The following is a 10161-nucleotide window of genomic DNA, read 5'->3' on the forward strand; positions in this document are numbered from 1 at the left end:
GGGTGCAGTCAGGCTGATGATGACGATGATGATGATATGAGTCTCTCGTTGGTTGAGTGTCTGGGGTCGTCTCAGCGGATGACAGCTGGACGCATGAGGTTTAACTACGCACTCTATTCGCAAGGATGTTTGTCGTCGTAGTGAGACACGGGATTAGTGGCAGAATTGTTCAGTGTCACAGCTGATTGAGATGGAAGCAGGGAGTGCTTATCTGTCAGTGACCCACGCTCATTTTATTATCAATGTCAACATAACATAGAGCTGTAAAGGCCTCACCATAAACGGCTTCCTTTTTCCTACTGCGCGGCGGTTATCGCTTTTTTGGAACTGGCCGATGCAGAAACATACAGGGAACTGCATTACGCTTTAACTTCTTATAACCAGTCCTCGGAAGAATCGCTGGTTCGAACTGGTCGTCCGTGAAGTGTTTCTGAAAAAAAAACAGACATCCTACATCGCAATGTCTGCATTTTGTCTAAAGAAATATTGCCGAAGTGTGCTGCAAAATGTTTTTCTTTGTGCATCAACACATGCAAACAATGACGGGAAAAGCAGGATAGTGTCTTTGCACTGAGCCGGTCGGTTCCTATCCATTTACAAGTGAAAATTTACAAAGTGAAAACTGGTCAAAACTAGGACAAATTAATAAAAGCGCGTAATAAATAAATAGCCGGCGAATAATAAACTCCTCTAATTGTACATGCACGCGAAAATTCGTAACGGAAGAATGGGGACAAAGGAAAAAAGTTGAGACTAAAATCACAGAAAAACAAGAACGCCCGAAACTCGCTTACAGATAAACATATAGTTCATGCGAAAACAGTTCAGTTATAGTGTTAAAGAACAAACACGTAGCTAAAATCTTAGTTACGTCGGTTTCCACAAGGTTATCTTCGCAGTATATTGCACGTTACATTGCTTTGGTGAATTGGTGGCATGTACGTGCCAATTGCTTTTTTATCGCAAGCATCTGATCATCACCCTCTCTTTATGCACTGCGGCAAAATAAACCCTAAAAAATTTGCTGATGTGTAGCTCTGGTTAAACCGGGCAAGTTGCGTAAGCAAGCAGCAACTGTTTTGCCCGAGGCGAACGCGCGTATTTATTCCCCGTTTCCCTCCCGCTTCCTCTTTCCACATTCCGACACGTGCGTCGAGAGCGCGCGGCAGCGGCGGCGGTGCAGCGACGGTCCTGCCGCCTGGCGGAGCGCGGCTGAAACGGTTGCTGTGGCAACGGCGCTCCATCTCTTTGACCTCGGCCACCGCCGGGAGCTACGCGACGGCTAGAAACCTGGCGCATTATTGCTTACGCAATAAAACAACTTGTGAATATTTTCAAAGTCCCCAGTTTTGCAGCCTCCAACCTTTGCGGAATCTGTTTCAAACGACGTGTGGCAACCAAAATTCGTGAAATCTATGGGCTGCACAGTGGCTGAGAGAGAAACGAGACTTCTTTAATAACTAATTCTCGAGCGTGTGCAGAAATGTTCGCAAATGGAAAGAAAATTGCGAACACTAAAGATTCTGTTCCAATCATTGTCGGCAGTTTCAGGCACACGGTGTCCAATACGAGGCAGCTAGTACAGTCTCGCTTTCATAGGCATCGAAACCGCACGAGAAAACGTGACCGGTAATGTTGCACTGCGTATTTTTTTCCCTTCAAGCTAAGCGTCAGTATTAAGCCTCCGTTTATCTAAGAGGCTTCCAGCAGCACGTATACACAAAAGGGTTTAGTAGCGATCGACTTACCTCGCAAAGCCTCCCTTTGGCAGTCAAATTTCTTTCTTCCGATGCGGTGGAGCCATATCGCTCGCCGTTTGAGGCTTCGTTTGCCACGAGGAACCGAATAGCATTGCCCCCCAGAAACTTCGTGAGTTTCTGAGAAAGCTGTATAGCTTTCCTTTGTAGCCGTAGGGCTGCGCTCGGGTGGATGTCAATGAGTAATTACTCCCTTATTACAAATCTACTCCACCTTGGGGGATTCCCCTAAACATTTGACGAACACTGTTCCCACTTCGAGTTATTGATCAATTCGCTCTCGCCCTACCATAAGCTTGCCGTCCCGGTTAGCTCAATTGGTAGAGCGACTGCTCCGGTGAAGCGGTGGTCCCGGGTTCGAACCCCGGACCAGGACGAATTTTTCTTTAACTACGAAGTTTCTGAGAAGCTGTATAGCTTTCCTTTGTAGCCGTAAGGCTGCGCTCGGGTGGATGTCAATGAGTAATTACTCCCTTAATGCTCTTCGAACAACCAACAGCACAGCAAGTCGGCATCGTGTTGCAGCCGAGTGCGTCTTCACAGGTGTAGAAAGCCTACGCTCACGCACAACGCACATGTGTCGCAGTGCTTCTACGTTCACTAATGGCGCCGTTTTCCCGCGATAACTTAGAAATAACGAAAGCCACGCGGGTTATTCGTCACGTATGAAGCCTCGTCCAATGGGAGAGCAGAAAATGGCGAAGAAGTCAGGAGAGGGGTTAAGGGTGGGGAGGAAATTCTCCTTTCCTATTTGAACAATGGTTTGCGCTACCTTTGGAACATACAGGGGCCTTATTTGCATTCCTTTGATGAAGCGGTTACCATGGTTCACAAATTTTTTTTTATGTTCAGCGGGGCGTACGTCACAGTGCCGTAAAATATTAGGGCGTGCAAACGGAAATGGACGCCATTCTAAATAAATATGTTTGATTACTCTCTGGCGTCCAGGTGAGATTTATATTAGTTTTCAGTACATCAGTTTTGCCGACGTGCAATCCCCACTGCGTTCGCTGATCATAGTTTCCAGCCTCGGCAAGCATAAAAACTAGGGGTGTGCTAATTGTACTTTTTACAAACCGAATGAAATACAAAAAAGATGCCCAGGCTTAGCTTGGTTAAGCCAAGAATGCGTTGCATATTGCGCGGTCTTTTTGCGCGAGGTATTGCTTGGCTGCATTCCATTTTCTCAGCAGCTTTTCCTCCGTGACGTCACGCGCCGGCGCAGCGCCCCTAGCGGGAGGAGCGGGAGTCAGGTGGTGGCTGCGGCCGCGCGCGACCGCGCGAGTTGGGGCCCAGCTTTTCCTTCGGCTGTCGTGACGTCACGTCACGTGGTTTGGTGGCTGCCCGGCCGCGCCCAAGGGCTGAACTGAGTGATTGCAATATGCTACGCATAAAAGTGCACCCTTCTAGAATCGAATACGAATATTTTAGCTCAGAACCGAATCCAATACGAATCGAATATTCTTGACAAGGGTGAAAATTCGGGACAGTCGGTATCGATGATCCATGACAAAAGCGCCCGTGGTGTGTGTTCTATCTTCGTCCAATGTCTTATTTTCGCGCTCCTTTTGTCATGGATCATCGCATATTCTTATGAATACTCGCTACTTGTGCAAATATTCAAGGTGCAATGGTGAGGAACAACAAAGCGCTGGTTTCGTAGTTACAGTTTTATGCTTTAAAAGACGCAACACAGGTCTTCATTTGTGGAATTTCAACAATAAGTCAGTGTATTCACTTCGTCATTGTCATGTTATGCTCATAGAAAAAGTATCTTTGATAACGAAAAAATACCCTTGATAACGGAAGATAATAAACTACCGCCACATTTGAGTGCACGAGACGGGTGACAGCTACTAATGGAGCATGGCCTCCGACGTCAGGCATAAAGGCCGGGTTTGCAGAACCTGCCTGGGCCAAGCCTGCCGCACTGTCCAATCTCCGAGGCCATGCATGAGGATTACGAATACCGCCACGCGAATGAACCGTACCGCGGCGCTGAACTCTCCATCACGCGCATACCGATCGCGGCAGCACGATACGCGGCATGTATGGTCCCTGTTTTTGGAATAGTCAGGGAAGAAAAACATGGCGGTTCTTATTCGAACTTCCGGCAAGTTATTCGCAGGGGAATCGAAAAGTTGCGAACGTATTCGTTCGCTTCGAATTATCTTCAACATACGCTATTTGAGTCGTTTGATTAATCGAATAGGAAGATATTTGTTTCGGTATTCGAAATTTTTTAGTATTCGGAAGCCCGTAATAAAAACGCGCATGCACTGAACGATAAATTCTAGTGAAAATCTTCTACAGCGTTTCTAACAAAGCCGCTGCGTTATCGTGCACATTTTGGCAGCAAGCTATCTGAGTGGCAAAAAAAATCTGGTGACTAAAATTTACTCTTCGATCTCTTTAATGGCCGAATTAGTATATCAGCATCTTTGAGTAAGTACGTGAATGAGTAAATCAGGGGAGGCATACAGGAATTGCAATTTCAGATCAAGAAAAAAATAAGCGTTAAAGTTAACGCACCCTCAAAATTCTTTTTTGCGCAAACAAAGACGACACAATAAGACAAGAGAGACAGGGCGGAGCGCAACGTCCTGCGCTCCGTCCTGTCTCCCTTGTCTGATTGTGTCGTCTTTGTGGGCGCAAAAAAGAATTCTGAGAATGAACCAACTTGCCGCACAACGCATTTTAACGCACTCGCACGTGTTATTTCTTGTACTGTTTGTGCCGCTAGTAGGCAACTGTGCAGAGAGGAAAAATGCTCACGTTGAACACGTAGTGGACGCCCTGCTTTGCTAGGATTTCCTGTCGCTTCGCCAGCATAGCCATCGGCCAAGCCTCAAACGGCAAGAAGTCTCCAGACATTTTTTCTGCGCTGCGGTGAAGAGGAGCTGCTGCTTAAACCCTGAGCACTGGGACGCGCCGCAAGCCTGTCCTAGTTGGATCCTTCCTGCGTGGGCACGCTGCAGTAACTGGCATTTACTGAGATCCGCGCTTCGTCCAAACTGCACTGCGTTCGTGGTCAGCGATTGGTCCGCGCTGTGAGATCTCGGCTCCCGGATTGGTTGCGGTGACCACAGGTGCTGTTCTCGCATCGCCCGGAGCCGAAGGAAAGGAAAGTTCCACGGCTCTCATGACAGTGACGAATAGTCAGCGAAGGGCTGTAAGCTTCGCCACTTGACGGGCTTCGGAACAAACGCGCCTTTCTGATGGGAATTTCTAGCTTCTCTTGGAGTCTTAGTGCAGTTTGAAAAGAATTCTAGCGAAAATATTGTCGGTCAATTAACACCACTTTTGACTGACAAAATAAGCAGTGTCCTTGATTAATAATTATAATAATACTATATTTTATTAAATACGTGCTCCAGCCCGCGTAAGCGTTATCGCTTGTGTGCGTAGCTGGGTAGCCGGGGTGTGAAGTACTTGGCTTAGCAGTGAATAAAATACAAAAACAAAACACAAAAAAGAGTACGAACCAGATACAGACTCAGAAATTGCTTCCGCGATGCAAGGCGAACAAATCTACAAGAAACGTGCAGTACAAGAAAGTATTCTACCGTTGACACTTTCATACACGAAATGACAACGCCGAGAACATGGGAAAAAAAAATGGAGATTAAAAATTTGGCACTCAGTGTTATTATTCAACCATGAGCGAAGAAACTTGTTAAGTTGTTTTAATCCGTTAATGCTCGGAGTGCTCTGTACCTTATTGAAGAAATGAGGAACATAATGACTGCAGTTTTTTTTTACATAATTAGTGAAGATGCGGGATATGACGTATTTTTTAACGCCGTAGTTCAACGCTGTCGATTTGTGGAAGACATTTCTGCACAATATGTCAAAAATAAATTGCTTGTGTACAGGTACCATCTTAAAATGTTCCATACTGGCTATTCCTGCCTTATCATGGTAGTTGGTTCCGTAGGCGAGATTAGTTGCAATTCTGTACAGTAAGCAGCTTGGTGTGTTTAATTTATTAATGATGCGGTGCAGTAACGTTTTATATCGTAGCGTAATATCGATTCTCCTAACCCCTCATAAACCATTTTTCTAACCGACAGATCGCAAATAGATTGCAGGGCATACATAAAAACACACACCATGCGCAAACGTTTGGGTAGCTTTTGAAATATGAAAGTGCCATAACAGAATTTCGTCAAATGTCATCCCGAGATACTTGAAACTCGATTTAGGTTCCAAAGGTGGTCATGCGCAGCATGTACAGTTTCTGTCATGAAGATATATATTACAGCATGTTCGAAGCACAACAAAGAAGGCAGATTTTTGAGATACTAGTATAAATCTGATTAGCATTCAACCATTCTGTAAAAAAAATGAACATCCCGTTGCATCCTGCTGGATGATTCTTCATAAGTTTCATTTGGTATCACCAGCGCAGTGTTATCTACGTATAGCAAAAGCTGCGATTTTAAAGGAAGATCGGTCATATCATTGACTTGACTATTAAAAAACAATGGTCCTAAAACATAACCCTGAGGAACACCCGTTGAAACGTGTATCATTGTACTATATGATTCGCCTATTTTAACACATTGTTCTCGATCAGTAAAATAGCTCTTGAATAACGACATTTAAGGACGTAATATTAATAAGGCATTACTAATGAGAGGTTTTTGGGCAGCATTACTAATGAGAGGTTTTTGGGCAAAAATTTTTTTTTAACTTCAAATTCAAACGTTCTCTGCGCTGAAACAATCATTTAGACGTTCTACCATACCCTGGGCTGCTTCGCGTTCGATTATACGTCTTGTGGAAAATATGAAATCACTAGGCATATGTGGCGAAAGGTCCCATTACAGTTAGTGCACATAAAAACTGCCGTCCGCCCTTTTCATTCTTACTGCTTGCCCAACGTTCGGCAGTGACCTTTGCGGTTTGCTCGAGTGCTGGGAACTGTCTCGGGCCTCGCTGTACCTTTTTGAGTTTAAGATTTGACTTCCGCTTGACTGTGATGGTCGTGCCCTTACCTTAAGGTGGTGAGGTGCAATTTGGAAGCCCCAATTCGTTTCGCCAGTCCAACTGCAAACAGGTAGGGGTCTTACTGAGGTGCAGTCCCATTGTTATAAAATGAAAACTCAACTCAATACGAAAACTCAAACTTTAAAGGGACACCGAGGAGAAATTGAAGTTGGCTTGTATCGACAGAATACCAGCTCTTGATTACAAAAACGCCACTCATACTGACAACAAAGCTCTTGTAACGTAGAAAAGAGCAAGAACCAAAATACAGGTATCGCCGCCACAGGCCAAACTCGCAAGTACAAGCGTGATGAGATCATAGGCCAAAACAGTGTTGCTAGAACGAATGGTTCTAGCAACACCAGGAACCGAGAAACCATGCATCACTGAGGCGCAGCCAATGCATGCGCAAATCTCCTTGACGTCGCCAGATGGCGCCACGTGCCCGGCTGCTACGTGCGCTCCTGAAGCATCGGGACAAATCAGCGCCTGTTTTCCGGCGGTAGGCGGGCTCCCGGTATTCCGCTAGCGGTAACAAGGTACACGGTATGCTAAAGGTGTCTATTTGCGAGAACTTCGTTGACGACTTCGAGAACGAGATCCATCGTAACGCTGGCAAAACGCCAGTGCAAACGTAATCGAAGCGACTGTAGCGACGGCCGCAATAGCCGATAGACGCCTTCAACGTGCGGCCGGCGGTAGCTTTATTTTCGGCTGCTGCTAGGCCGCACTGCTGGCAGCCAGAAATCACGGAGTCTGCGTTACGTCATGTGCACGTCATGTTTCACGTCTCTTAGTCCTGTGTCGTCATAGACGAATCCCAAGTTTGAATCAGAGCGGCGGGAAAAACTTTTTCAACTTCGAATCCAAATTTCTTAGAAATAAATGCATCTTTCGCTGCCGGCCAAGTGGCAACAAAGCCATGACATGCCGAAATATCGGATTTTACTATAAAAAAAATATTAATAGTGCTCTCCTCAGTTTCCCTTTAAACATCAACATCTTAGAAGAATCACATCCAGGCATTTTAAATCTGAAAATGGTGTTGTTTGATGCTCTACTGCAGTTACCTTTCTTCATACAAGTGCATGTTCGCTAACTGTTGCGTGATTTCAATGCGCGCATTAGCAGTGTAGACCCACGTGAGTGAGAGCTAGTGCTCCGAGGTGTTTGTCTCTTTGGTGTGGATGCCGTGCAGGTCTGCAATAATATTACTACCGCAATCACTGTCTGTACCGCAGTATACAATGACTCCCTGTCCTGTGTTCTAGATTTCTGCTTTTGCTGGCAACGGATTAAGTTGACCGTGTAGACCATGATAAGGCCGCACACGTCTTTTTACTTCAAGGCAGCCAATAGTGATGGCAGCAGCATGAATCAATCGAAGCCGATTAGTAATTGCTCAACTCCGGCATGATATAAGTGAAAAAGAAGCGGGATCAGTTTCAAAACAATGCTCATACCTGCATCACGTTTTTGGAGTGAGCTTTAAAAAAAACCTTTATACAATACAACGAGACTCGAATAGGAAAAATTATTTTGCTCGATCGTTCATGTTGTTGCCTCGGCATTTACATCTCACAGAAGTGCGCAAATCTTGAACAAATAGCATTTCGTCATCGATGCAAATAGCCTCATATGTATATTCGTCGTTGTCATGAAAAGGCAGCCCTTAGTAGGGTGAGCCTGTGAGCTGCAGTAACTCTATGGATGCACTGACGTTGAACTAAAAATACGATGTAATGCTGCAGCTGTAAATACATTTCCGTCTAGAAAATATAATGAACGGCACAATGAAGGGCCGTACAGTGGACTCCGGTAGGTGCTTTAGCCGACACCTACGGCCAATGCTTGGCCTAAGGAAATCTACTTTATTCTAGCCTCGAGTACCCCACTGCCTGATCTGAACTATGCACTCTCTGATTCTTGAAGAGCATTCAATATTTCTTCATCACTTTGTTTCAGTTCGTTCATAGAGTTCATCAGCCTGACTACACCCACTGTAGGGCACAGGCCTCTGTCATGTCTCTCCAATTAACGCTGTCCTTTGCCAGTTGCGGAAAATGTCTCCCCGCCAACTTCTTAATCTCATCCGCCCACCTAACTTTCTGCCGCTCCCTGCTACGCTTGCCTTCTCTTCGAATCAACTCCGTTACCCTTAAGGACCACCGGTTATCTTGCCTTGGCTTTACATGCCCTGCCCAAGCACATTTCTTCCTCTTGATTTCGACTAAGATGTCATTAACCCGAGTTTGTTCCCTGACCCTCTCAGCCCGCTTCTGATCTCTTAACGTTACACCTATCATTTTTCTTTCCATAACTCGCTGCGTTGTCCTTAAGCCGAAACCTTTTCGGTAGCCTCCACGTTTCTTCCCCATAGGTAAGTATCGGTAAGATACAGCTGTTATATACTTTTCTCCTGAGGGATATTGGCAAATTGCCCTTCATGACCTGAGAGAACCTGCCATATGTGCTCCACCCCATTCTTATTTTTTTAGTTATTTACTTCTCAAGATCCGGATCAGCGGTCACTACCTGCTCTAAGTACTAGACATATTCTCTTACTACTCCCAGCAGTTCGCTACCAATTGCGAACTGCTGTTCGCTTGCTACACTGTTGAAGATTACTTCCGTTTTCTGCATGCTAATTTTTAGCACCACAGTTTTGCTCTGCCTGCCTAACTCATTGATCATGCTTTGCATTTCATGTCCTGAGTGATTTAACAAGGCAATGTCATCAGCGAATCGCAGATTACTTAGGCACTCCCCATTAACTCTTATCCCCAACTGTCCCCATTTCAGGAACCGGAATACCTCCTGTAAACAGGAGGCGAATAGCATTGGCGAGGTCGTGTCCCCCTGACTGACAACTATACCTATTGGAATTTTATTGCTGACTTATGGAGAACTATAGTAGCTGTGCAATCGTTATAAATATCTTCCAATATTTTCAAATAACACTCGTCTGCACCCTGATTCCACATAGCCTGCATGACAGCGAAGGTTTTCACTTAGTCAAATCAGTCCTAGAGTAACACTTTTCTCTACCAAATCTTGCTTCTCCTCCCGATCCATCGTCAGAATCATTCGCGTAAATGTGCACAGTACAAAATGGCAGAGATTGTGGTACTTAGTCTTGAGCCACTGTCTGGATCCCGGCAGAGCTACCATCACTGCGCAGCTCCCGTTGATATCCCAAAACATGTATACACATGATTGCTGCACACCTGAGTTCGCAACGCGTGCATCGCCGCTCATGTTTTAATTAAATTATATTAGATTTAGTAATTATTGAAGGCTTTGGTTATAATGGGTGCATGTCTCTGTAGCCAGAAAAAGCTTACACTTTTCTTCAAGGAAAAAAGAAAAGCCTCCACATTGTTAAGTACTAAAGAATAGATTCACGTCACGT

This window comes from Amblyomma mixtum, chromosome 2 (genome assembly GCF_055824585.1).
Source record: "Amblyomma mixtum isolate Tamu chromosome 2, ASM5582458v1, whole genome shotgun sequence".
NCBI classification, from domain to species: domain Eukaryota; kingdom Metazoa; phylum Arthropoda; class Arachnida; order Ixodida; family Ixodidae; genus Amblyomma; species Amblyomma mixtum.